The sequence below is a fragment of the Squalius cephalus genome (assembly GCF_949319135.1).
Source record: "Squalius cephalus genome assembly, chromosome: 1".
NCBI classification, from domain to species: Eukaryota; Metazoa; Chordata; class Actinopteri; order Cypriniformes; family Leuciscidae; genus Squalius; species Squalius cephalus.
In genome coordinates, this window is record NC_137122.1 from 5903786 (window position 1) to 5916238 (window position 12453).

Below are 12453 nucleotides of genomic sequence, written 5' to 3' on the forward strand. Positions count from 1 at the left end.
CTGAGACAATGGATTGAGATTATTTTCTTGTCTTCCCATCATGCAGTAGAAAGGGCCTAGATGATGTCACTTCCTGTGTGTCACAGTTTTAAGAAATGCTCTGTTTTTAAAATGAGGAAAATCATGTCAGGAGTAACAGGGTTGAGTGAAACATGTAGGACACAGATAAAGATAATGAAATGGTTAATTTAAAGCCAGTTAAAGTTATGGCCACTCTACACTTTGAGCTTGTGAAGTTTCTACAGACACTGCAACGGCCGTGAAATGACGTCACATTCTGCAGCAGCTTTTTTACAAACATTAATTCAATATATAACAAATAATAATAGTTCAAAATGTAAAAATAAACAATCCACTCCACTTGAATGCTAAACGCTTGTTATTTCTCACAGGGTAATTCACTCGAGCTTGTGTTTCTGGTGTCCCACTTTCACATGTGCATGAATGGAAGTCAGTGCAAGGAAAAGTCTAGTGTGAACGGCCATTAATAATTAAAACGTTTTAGTAAAATAAATATCAATCTCAAAGTTGGTGTCAAAATATGACAGTATTGTATATTTTAATAGTTAATATTTTTTATATATAGTTAATTTTTTTTAGTTAATATCATGCTAGATAATTGTGTTATTGATCACATATATTCAATAGTTCCTGCCAAAGAAACATGGGATTTGTGCCTATAATTTTTTAAAAATAATAATTAGAAGATAAATTGACTTCATTCATGGAAAGTTTCAATATATAAAAAGGCATCAAATTATCATAATATTTTATAACAGTTGTCTACTTTCTACTATTACATCAGGGCTCACTTTCATGTCCTTTCACTTTATATTTCTCTCTTTAAATTATTTTGATGTACTGAAAATTAAATGAATAATTGTTTCTTTCCTGTCAGACCTGATGGAAGTGGAGGAGGAGAGTGAAGAACTGAGTGAAGTGGAGGAGGAACATCATGTCCAACCTGGAGAAAAACCTTTGAGTCGCTCAAAGACTAAACAGACATTTGTAAAGAAAAGAAGAGCCAAGAAATCTTTCACCTGCACTCAGTGTGGAAACAGTTTCACAACCAAACCAAGTCTTGAGCGTCACATGAAGATCCACACTGGAGAGAAGCCGTTCACATGTGATCAATGTGGGAAGAGTTTCACATACAAACCAAGTCTTGAGCGTCACATGAAGATCCACACTGGAGAGAAGCCGTTCACATGTGATCAATGTGGAAACAGTTTCACAACCAAACCAAGTCTTGAGCGTCACATGAAGATCCACACTGGAGAGAAGCCGTTCACATGTGATCAATGTGGGAAGAGTTTCACATACAAACCAAGTCTTGAGCGTCACATGAAGATCCACACTGGAGAGAAGCCGTTCACATGTGATCAATGTGGAAACAGTTTCACAACCAAACCAAGTCTTGAGCGTCACATGAAGATCCACACTGGAGAGAAGCCGTTCACATGTGATCAATGTGGGAAGAGTTTCACATACAAACCTAATCTTGATGCGCATAGGAGAGTTCACACCGGAGAGAAGCCGTTCACATGTGATCAATGTGACAAAACATTTATTTGTGCATCAGACCTGAAGAGACACCTGACAGTTCATATGAAGGAGAAGCCGCATTCATGTTCTGTGTGTGGAAAGGGTTTTTCATGGCTGCCAACTTTACATAGACATGAGAAAATACACACTGGTGTGAGAGAGTACATGTGCTTTGAGTGTGAGAAGACTTTTGCTACAGGGATAGATTTAAAACGGCACCAGAGAATTCACACTGGAGAAAAACCTTACATGTGTTCACACTGCGACAAGAGATTCAGTCTGTCATCAAATATGAAAACACATGAGAGGATCCACACTGGAGAGAAGCCACACATGTGTGATCAGTGTGGGAAGAGTTTCACTATTAAAAGTCACCTGAAGCGACACATGAAGATCCATGCAGTGGAGAAACCACATATGCAGTATTTAGTTTGATCAAACTCTCCAGCTGTGTTCCTGTATCTCTTCATCTCGTCTCTCTCTGCTGTGATCATGAAATACCGCAGTATGATGATAATCAACAGAAGACAAACCAGCCCGAGACTCACGGTTATTAAAACCATCACCACACACCAGCTATAAGTGGAGATCAGTGTTGCCAGATGTACGATAATTATGGTATTTGTATGATAATTTTGACCTCTGTTCGATTTACGATCAATAATGACAAAAAATCCCATAATGTACAATAATTTCAGAATAGTGTGACACTTCAAATGATGGTGGTTGTAATCATTGGGCTTCTATACTCATTGATCTAGCTGTGGATTCTACGTCTACCGTGAGAAGAACCTGAATACGCATGTCTTTCATCTCATCTCACGTTATGTCTTCTCGGCCAGTCATCGTGGAGAATGACTTTCACATGAGCACAAGTTAATGTTCTTTTTGTATATTGTATACAAAGATGTATCATTAACATGTCATCTCTGTATGTTTTGCAAGAAGAAGAAAAAAGTAAAAAAAAAAAGTAAAGAGTTCTTTCCGCTTAGGTCAGTTTTTTCCAAGCCGAGGTTGATTTTTTTAGCAAAAAAAAGTCATTTTCATGTCGTGTCATAAGTTGTTGGTCAATAAATAGCTGTATTTTATACGTTTGACTTGTGTACGATAATTTTCTTCCAAATACGATCATTTTGAGCTTCTGGTACTATACTTGGACATTTCCAATCTGGCAACACTGGTGGAGATGGAGTGATTTGACTGTGACTAACTTACACAGAAGAGATTTTGTTGCTCAGCATGTGGCAATTACACTGAACTAACACTGGATTTAGATCGTAATGTCGCAATCTTTAAGTGATCAACTAGAAAAGTAAGCTTTTAATCAAGGTCAATACGAATCCATTTCAGTGTCAGTAGTTTATTTTTTCTAATTGTCTTTATCCTTGCTGTTTTAAAAAGTGTGTGTGTTTCTAAAATCTGTGTGCTTTAGATGGGTTTTTCATCTCCATGGAAGAGAAGAGCTGGTCTGATAGCAGACTAGGGCTGTCACGATTCCTCGATTAAAGTGGAGTATTAGATTTAAAAAAATTCTCGATTGCAATTTACCTGTGTCGAGTAACCGCCAAAGTACCGGAAGTATACATGGAAGAATCCATGTACCACTTTATTACACCTTTTTCTAAGGCTACGTGCATGGCGCAGCCGGGGCCCCACCCTGGAGACAGGCCCGGGGTTAGGGCTTGTATGCAAGCGCCTGGTGGGCTCGGCCCGAGGGAGCAACGTGGGGCTGCCCTCCTGTGGACCCACCACCTGCAGGAGGGACCGTAAGGTCCCTTAGTGGATCGGGCGGCAGTCGAAGGCGGGGTCCTTGACAACCTGATCCCTGGACACGGAAACTAGCTCTAGGGATGTTGAACGTCACCTCTCTGGCGGGGAAGGAGCCTGAGATTGTGCGTGAGGTTCAGAGGTTCCGATTAGAGATAGTCAGGATCACCTCCACGCAAAGCTCGGACTCTGGAACCACACTCCTTGAGAGAGGATGGACTCTTCACCACTCTGGAGTTGCCCATGGTAAGAGGCGGCGGGCTGGTGTGGGTTTGGTGAAGAGACCAAAGAGTTTGGTGTTTATTCTTAATTTCTCATTCATTCATCATGATGAAGAACATGCTGATGCTCACCAGATTTACATTGTTTCATGACCAAACTAGTGATTTATAATACACATAATCTTCATGACATTAACCCTGTAACGAATATGACTTAGCTCAAATGATTATAGGGAATTTTAATAATTAATCATGAATATGATTAATATTTTTCATACTACAGTTACATTAATTTATTCGAATTTGAAAATAGATTGATTTGTATATATGAATAATCAATCACAACGAATTATAATTCATCATTCATATATCAATAATCCTATTTCAGATCGATTATGAGATAACCCTTAATGGAAATTAATGTAATCATCAAACGGTGTTTGTCCAGCAAAACGGCCGTAAGATTAACTTAACAATTTCTCAACAAAAATTATCTCTTTCTTATAATTCAAAGAAAGCTATTTTCTGGCCATGGAAATTACTTTCTTGTTCTTATAAAATGTAGGTTACTTAACAGTAGTGCATTTGTAAAGCATAGCTTGATCGTCGTTTCATTGACTTGTAAAATGAACACTTATACAAAGACAATCTAGGATATAATGGGTTTTTTTAATAATTGGACTAATTCTACATCGAACTAAGGAATACAAGTTCTACAATTTACATGAGTATGCATATGACAATACAAACAGTAAAAGACAAATACAAGACTAAACGGATAACAGATGAGAGAGGGAGAGGATGAAAGGGAGAAAGTGAAACTAAAGTTCAGGATGAGAGAGATCACCGAGATGATCTCAGCATGGCAAAATCACAGACAGTAACCCTTAAAGGAGAACTCCGGTCAATTTTAACATTGAGCTCATTTTTTTGTATATTTGGAGTGCTGTCAATACAGAGAACAACGACAAAAATCGGTGTTGCCTACACCGTGTTATCCTCTTTTTAAAATTTGCACCCTGTTGACTTCAATGGGGCAAGTTTTAAACCTGCTTTTAGCCTCTTAACATCCTTGATGTGTCATTACAAGTGCACAGAAAATGTGAGTGATTCCTTCTGAGTGAACACGAGTGAGTCTGACTGCAGTAGATGTGAAAGATATGTATAATAATTATGTTATTTAAGCCAGTGCAAATACCTTTGTTTACATCCTGTTTTCGGTCGAAGGCCACAGTAATCGATTGCCGAGTTCACGCGCGTGATCATAGGTATTAAACCTATGCGTGTGAACTCTGCAATCGACTACTTTGGACTTCAACCGAAAAACAGGATGTAAACAAAGGTATTTGCGCTGGCTTAAATAACATCATTTTTATACATTTCTTTCACATCTACTGCAGTCAGACTCACTCGTGTTCACTCAGAAGGAATCACTCACATGACCTGTGCACTTGTAATGACACATCAAGGATGTTAAGAGGCTAAAAGCAGGTTTAGTACTTGCCCCATTGAAGTCAACAGGGTGCAAGTTTTAAAAATAGAATAACACGGTGTAGGCAACACCGATTTTTGTCGTTGTTCTCTGTATTGACAGCACTCCAAATGTACAAAAAAATGAGCTCAATGTTAAAATTGACCGGAGTTCTCCTTTAAGAGACAACAAAGAAATCACATTGTAAGTTCAATTCAATAATGGATACTTGCATGGCATATGGTTCTCTTTGTATGAGGGAGGAAGGCAGGGTTCTGCGTGTCTTTAAAGCAGCGTGAGACGTCTGAGGGGAGGCGTGCATAGCTTGATCGTTGTTTCATTAAAATGAACACTTATACAAAGACAATCTAGGATATAATGGTTTTTTTTAATAATTGGACTAATTCTACATCGAACTAAGGAATACAAGTTCTACAATTTACATGAGTATGCATATGACAATACAAACAGTAAAAGACAAATACAAGACTAAACAGATGAGAGAGGGAGATGATGAAAGGGAGAAAGTGAAACTAAAGTTCAGGATGAGAGAGATCACCGAGATGATCTCAGCATGGCAAAATTACAGACAGTAACCCTTAAGAGACAACAAAGAAATCACATTGTAAGTTCAATTCAATAATCGATACTTGCATGGCATATGGTTCTCTTTGTATGAGGGAGGAAGGCAGGGTTCTGCGTGTCTTTAAAGCAGCGTGAGACGTCTGAGGGGAGGCGCGCGCGTGCTGTGTCTTCCGGCGCGCGTGCGAGCGCGGGAGCTTCAAAGAGTCTCTTTCTTTGAGGTGAAGTTGCCGGGAATGATTCAGGCTAAGTTCATTCAGCTCGTGAATGAACAGAGGCGAATAGGAAAACGAAACTAGACTATAGAAAAACATAAAAAAAGAAATAAAAGAGAAGGAAAGAGAAGCAGGCCGAAGCCGGTCCGGACTTGGGTTTTGGAGGAGGAAGAAGAGAGCGAGAATTGAGGGTTTGGACTTTTTATCAGTGTCCTGTGTACGCCTCCTTTTTCGTGGATGACGAATCAGTTTAGAGCAGGAAGATTGTCCTGGTGTGTTAATGCTGCCCGACCCTCGTGTGGAATCACGAGGGGGTAAAATGTGATATTATGCTCGGGGAATTAAAACGCATGGAACCATAACGTTTATCACAGTCTCTTATCAAAAATCTTCTTCGTCATGCAAAGGGGATCAAAACAATACTAAGGACGAATATTGGCAAAGATGGCAACATAGAGATACATTATTTTGTTGACATAAAGGCACTTTAAGATTACATTACTGTAATTCAAAAACACAACTACTCTAATATCATTCTGGGGAACATGCAAATCCCCCAGAACACTCTTTATACAGTTGTAATAGTTGGTAAAATGAAATTTTTACTAGTGGAAGTCCATATATGGTAATGTGCGTGTCTGTGTGTATCTGTGAGTTTTGGAATGTGTGTGCGTTGGAATGTTGCGCCCCCGTTATCAATGAGATCGGGTTACAGGATGCGATTCTACTGGGAGAACATTCAGAGAAAAATACATTTCAGAGCCAACACTCGAAGATCGTAACTATATGATCACAACAACATTAATCACACATACATACAGGAAGTTCAGATACAAGTCTGAGTTACATACATTAAAAGGATATTAAGGTAAACACAACGGATGTTTGTGTGTGTGTGTGTGTGTGTATGTATGTGTGTGTGTGTGTGTCACACAGAACGTTTTGTTATCTCTCTGTGGTCCAGAGAGGGGAAGGGGGTTTGGAATGCAGAACTTTGCAAAGTAAAGAGAATGTGTTGACTTTTTATCCTCCAAGGTGCAATTTATGTCGTAAAAGTCCATTTGTTGCCGACTAGCTGGAGCCAACACAACTGATTTACCTTCGGGGGTTCAGAGTGGGACAGCAAGAAGGAATGTGCGTTTATGTTCTGATTCAATGAGCCATGATTCATAGCCAATGTGGCTACAACCCTCTGGGGTCTGAGCTGAAAAATCTAAAATTTATTCCCAATATCATGCAGGCCTTTCTCTTGATATCAGTATGTTCACTTTTTTTTTTTTTCAGGGCCCAGATGCCACTGAGTCCTGCTGACTTCAACATTCACATGAGTCTCTGTATATGAACATGGTAAAGTGAAAATCAAACACCTTGGAAATGAAAGGTATGTACAATGTTTTTAGGAATGGCACAAAGGTCTCTGTCTTTGGATCAGTGTGTTCAATAAGTGCTTTTTTTTCATTTGTTGTGTATCTTTGGATTATGTTGTGTTGTAAATAAATCCAAACAATCAAAAAGCCATTCTTTTTTAAATCTCCTCATTCTTTGTGCAAGGTTGCTCAGAATGATAGGCTGGCTCGGCCATCTTGTCCGGAGACACTGACTCGGCCATCTTGTTCGGAGACACTGACTCTTAATTTTTTTTAACAAAAAAATTATGTGATCAATTTCATTCTTTCAATGTAGATATTTTAATAGTACAGTATAATTATTTTTCTCTCAATCGCCTGCAAATATGGCACACATGGGAATGACTAGCAATACATGACTAGCAAAAAAAGAACTAAGCAGGCCTCTGTGATCACAAATAAAAAAACATGGAGCATGTCCTTTTCATGTGAAACAATGATTAATCCAGATTTGATTCACATGACTGATGCAAAATGCTAAATAATAATAATAATAAAAAATTGCTTTCTCGTTGTTTTAAGAATGTTTAACTAAAACAAAAGTATCAGACATATAACGTTAGTTAAGTCAAAGATTAGATTTAGATATCATACAATCTGATTATTCAACCATTGAATCACTATGTAAGTCAATTGCGGTTGCTGAATTTGCTTTTCATTTTAACAGTATTAACGTTACATTGTTCCGCACACATGAAGCACCGCGCCTCGGACATTCCGCAGGCCGGTCTATCGCACCCCGTTCGCGTCTGTATTGGCATTCTCATGTTCAGGGGCAGCTGAATCAGCTACCATATAGGAAAAAGTTCACTTCAATAAAAGTGGCATCCGAGTTTGAAATCAGGTATTTTAAAAAGCGCCAAAAAAGAGAGTGAACTTCACTTACCTGACCAGCGGTTGTCTGAGACGTCTTCTTCAACTTCAGCGGGAGAAATTTCAAAAGACGCATCACGTGAACCTCATTCACCAACCAGAAAAGCTGCTGTTACCGTGGAGATCGCGCCAAAAAAAAAACAATACTGCAGTGGTTTTAAATAAACAGATATTTAGAAAAAATATATAGATATTAAGTTTTTAACATGATTTTGTGGTGCTTAAAATAAAAAAGTATGGAAAACGTAGACTTGTATGTGGATTAGTGTTTTTTTTTTTTTATTTATTACAAATTTATAAAAACAAATTAAAATAAATAATATAATAATTAAAAAAAAAACTAAATTATCATGTTAGGAAAATGTATATTTTTTAATGATTATTGAATTTTGTGAACATTGCTGAAAACTAAATATATTTATTCATTATTAATCTTTTTTTAAACAATTGGACATATATTTTTTCACTGACTCATTTATAAGTCAATTAATACTATTATTATTAATTATTAAAATCTTTACATCTTTTTCAGAACAGGAAGGGGACAATAATCTTGCCTTGAAAATATAGTAGGCCTATCAGGCTTATAATTGTCCAGTACACAAAGTATGGCCCATAATCGCTACACTGATCTGGGCCAGACACCTCTCATGCACAATCGGCCCAAATATTGTCTGCCGTCATGCAGTGCCATCATTGCCACACTTGGCCCACAGTTGGCTGACACGATCTGGGCCACACACCTCCCATCCACAATCGGCCCAAATATTGTCTGCCGTCATGCATGCAGTGCCATCATTGCCACACTTGGCCCACAGTTGGCTGACACGATCTGGGCCACACACCTCCCATCCACAATCGGCCCAAATATTGTCTGCCGTCATGCATGCAGTGCCATCATTGCCACACTTGGCCCACAGTTGGCTGACACGATCTGGGCCACACACCTCCCATCCACAATCGGCCCAAATATTGTCTGCCGTCATGCATGCAGTGCCATCATTGCCACACTTGGCCCACAGTTGGCTGACACGATCTGGGCCACACACCTCCCATCCACAATCGGCCCAAATATTGTCTGCCGTCATGCATGCAGTGCCAGCATTGCCACACTTGGCCCACAGTTGGCTGACACGATCTGGGCCACACACCTCCCATCCACAATCGGCCCAAATATTGTCTGCCGTCATGCATGCAGTGCCATCATTGCCACACTTGGCCCACAGTTGGCTGACACGATCTGGGCCACACACCTCCCATCCACAATCGGCCCAAATGTTGTCTGCCGTCATGCATGCAGTGCCATCATTGCCACACTTGGCCCACAGTTGGCTGACACGATCTGGGCCACACACCTCCCATCCACAATCGGCCCAAATGTTGTCTGCCTCATGTGCCAGCATTGCCACACTTGGCCCACAGTTGGCTGACACGATCTGGGCCACACACCTCCCATCCACAATCGGCCCAAATATTGTCTGCCGTCATGCATGCAGTGCCAGCATTGCCACACTTGGCCCACAGTTGGCTGACATGATCTGGGCCACACACCTCCCATCCACAATCGGCCCAAATATTGTCTGCCGTCATGCATGCAGTGCCATCATTGCCACACTTGGCCCACAGTAGGCTGACATGATGCATGCCAGTGCCGGCAACACGCCAGCAGTGCCATGATGAGGCCACATTTGGGCCAAGTCTGTTTGCTATGTGGGTATCACATGCAGAACTTCTAAATTTTTCCCTCAATTTAAAAGGAAGTTTTGAAACAATAATTTTGAGGTTAGCCGGCAAGTCCAGCACTTTCATGTCCTCCAAATCTGACATTGCATTATAGCATCCACGTAAAAATAATGCATAATCCACAAAACACTTTCAGGCTTCACCACAGGCCAGTTAAGAACCTTTTCCATATATGCTGCTGTAATCTTGGTTTCATTACCGAAGTGTTCACGTAGGAGAGCTTTAGCTGTTTCAAAGCCTCTCTCTGCACTCATATGTAAACAGCTTTGCACAAGGTCGTGAGGGCGCCCCCTGGTGTACCTTTCTAAAAAATACATGCAATCACCTTTAGATGCAGCTTTCTCCTCCACACAATGCTTAAAGGCTTGCATGAACATTTCGAACTTCAGTGGATCACCTTCAAAAACAGGTATTTGTCTTGGTGGCAGTTGGCTTGCTTTGTGTTGTTGTAAGAGCAGCTCGGATATTTCATTTTGCCTTTGCAAAATCTGTTGTGTAGAATTGTCATCAACTGCATGTGCAACATTAGCAGTGGATCTTGCAACTGCAACTGGTAAATTTTTACTACTCATCAATCTGGTAGATTTCTCAAACTTTACATCAGAAATGTCAGATTTTTCTTTCAATTTTTGCTTCTCAAAGTAAGATTCCATACCATCCTGATCTGAAAATGTTTGCAGTACTGCCAACTCTGCATCTGAGGCTTCAATCTCAGCATCCATTTCCACTTGTTCCAGTTTTTTACGTATTGACTCCGCCTCCTCTTCCAATTCATGCTTCTTTTTTAACGCTGCTGCACGTGCTATGAGTGCAGCTTTCTTGGCTTTTGCTTGTGCATGTGCAACTTCCAATGCAGCTTTGCTTGATCGACTTGATCTTTCACTGGTGCGGCTTTTAGTGCATGATGATGTTTCAACATTTGATACACTGTCCGTTGGCTTTATATCATCCACAAGGGAAACAGTTTCAGTAGTACCATTTGTACTCTTAAAATGATTTTCTACACACTGGCAAAATTCATTCACACTTAAAAGCTTTGCTTTGAACCAGGTTTCATGCTTTTCTTTTTCATCCGCAGGTAGCAACTCAAGCAGCTTGTTAAGTGCAACTTTTGCTTCTTTAATCAAGGCTTGATATTTGCTGAAGCTACTTTTTATTTCAGTTTTATAACCAGACTGACATATTAAACCCTGAACAGTTTGTTTTATGTTGGCAGCTTTACTTAATTTAGATTTTCTTAACGTCTCTAAGTCACTTAGTTTAGAAAGCAGTGCTTTTGCTGTCAGTTTTATAGATCTTTTCCTCACAGAGGCTTCATCCTCATTAACTTTTTGTAAGTCAGCTGAAACCACATTTGTTACCTCAGTACATTGACTATTTTCATCCATTTTACCTCGTTTTTAAATCAACAACCCAAAAACAACAGCAATATTTCAAAATATCATGGTAACGAGCATCAGAATCAGAAATAAAGCATAAACACTTTCATCATTTTTTTTTTTTTAAAACACAAATGTCTCTTATTTCAAGTCCTCGTTTGAAAATGTCAAGTTCAATAAATCAAATGTCAATGCATTGTGTTCTTGTCACTCTTGCCGTTTACACTTTAGTAACTGCAGGCAGTTCTGGTTCATGTGTCTTCTTACGTGTGTGTGTTATCTGCTCATACCTCATTTACTCGTGCAGGTCCAACAGAACTTTCCTTCACTTGGTGATGTGTCCAATCCTCACTGACCAATGCGAGAACGCTCACCAACCTCCGTCGTGACCGTGTCCAATCCTCACTGACCAATGCGAGAACGCTCACCAACCTCCGTCGTGACCGTGTCCGGACAGCCACACCATCCACTGTGAGGCTCGAAGCGTTTTAATCCGTCATCCGCTACCGATCACCGCTCATCCGTCACCGACCTCCGCCCATCATCACTGCGTGGCTGCCTCACTGTCCAGTGTGAGACCCGCTGCGCCAGTAGTATAGGCCTACTATATCCAATGCACGCGCCAGCGTTTCCACTCAGCCGATCGCCGTCAAAGACAAGGTGCTCACACCGCACAAGGATCGTGTCGTTAAAACTTGATCAGTCTTTTTCTCTTTCAGAGGTGGTTTTTGACTAATTGTTGGCGCACATTTAAGTCGTTTTTGTACGCGTGTTTACCGGCGTGCTGTTTCCTTGTAGCTTAAAATATAAATAATACACTTTCAAAACTGTGAACTTAAAGTTGGATATATCAATCCATTTAATAAAATAACAAAAAACATAAACAATTCAGTCTACAATTCGCCGTGTTTCACGGCTCACGCATGGGTTTCACGGTCAAAAACCATATGCCTCGCTGTACGCCACACCTGCACTAATTAACCCCAGTGTTAAATAGACCGGTGGCAGAAACAGCGCCATCCCATTCCATTACTCAGAATGGCTCCAACAATCGTGATCTCCATTTTAAACAAAACAAAAATGATTTTAAGCCACATAGATTCCTGAATTAGGGACCGTTCACATATGGAAAAGCACGGCCGCGCCGCTTTCTCCTTCTTTCCACAAGCGCTTGCGCTCCCGTGGCGTCTGTCGTTGCTATGCAACCCAACCATTCACTAGATACTAGATATATTTATGGAGATGAGAAAT